General features: G+C 46.9%; 1 pseudogene; it reads right to left on the bottom strand.

Moving 5' to 3' along the window:
* Positions 1–7: 7 nt before the first annotated feature.
* Positions 8–941, bottom strand: part of LOC102500666 (mas-related G-protein coupled receptor member X2-like) — a 2,045-nt pseudogene continuing 1,111 nt past the window's right edge.

Below are 941 nucleotides of genomic sequence, written 5' to 3'. Positions count from 1 at the left end.
ATCTGGCCAGCAAGACCAGGCTGGAGACAGAGAGAACCACAAATAAAATAACCATGTGGCATTGGAGAAGTAAGATGCTTGACCCAAGCCATCTTGAAATTTACTAAATAGGAAGCCACAGTAGTATTTGTTTAGGACGCTCATCAGCAGGGACAAGGCCCAGAGAAAGGCACACATGACACCTGACAGGTGCCTTGGGCGGTGGCAGCGGTACCAGATGGGGAAAAGGGTGGACAGGCAGCGCTCGGTGCTGATGGTGCTAAGTATGCTCAGGCCTCCTATGTAGGAAAAGATCACCGCAGTGGTTAAGAAGCGGGGCATTGGGGTGGAGATAGGATGGAAGATATTGATGAGTTCCTCCATGGAACCTGTGATGTGGCAGACCAGGAAGAGGAAGTCGGCCCCAGCCAAGTTCAGGATATAGACAGAGAAGGCATTCCAGCTCATGCAGAACACCAGAAGCCAGAGTACCACCGCGTTTCCAGCCAGCCCAAACAGGGAAATGATGATGGTCAGTACGTCTGGAATCCGGGTGTTTAGGTCACATGGTCGAAGAAGGTTCCTTTCACTTCCGTTCAATGGCAGGTGTCCCATCCTCCAGGCCGGGATGGTTGGATTCAGGGTTGTAAATCTTTCACTGTTGTCCCTGGAAACAGCAATAGTTGCACACTTCCCATAAGATCACTGATTTTCAGGACCACCCTGCTGTGTGGAAAGGGCTCCCCCTGTATTTCTGTCAGGTAAATTCGCTTTAAAAGACAAGTGATGTACAGTGATTGAATGTATAAAACAAATGCAAAAAAAGACATAATTCCTAGAAATACAAATTTTGTGGTGGCTATAAGTAGGTGATGGATGATGTTCATTTACTTTCCAGATCTACTTTCCATCCTTTATTCTGATTTACAACACAGTAGGATACATTTCTGAACCTCTTTTTG

This window comes from Tupaia chinensis, unplaced genomic scaffold (genome assembly GCF_000334495.1).
Source record: "Tupaia chinensis unplaced genomic scaffold, TupChi_1.0 Scaffold140166_1, whole genome shotgun sequence".
In the NCBI taxonomy this organism is placed as follows: Eukaryota; Metazoa; Chordata; class Mammalia; order Scandentia; family Tupaiidae; genus Tupaia; species Tupaia belangeri.
The sequence above is the reverse complement of the archived record's forward strand: the minus strand, read 5'-3'. Positions and strand labels throughout refer to the sequence as shown.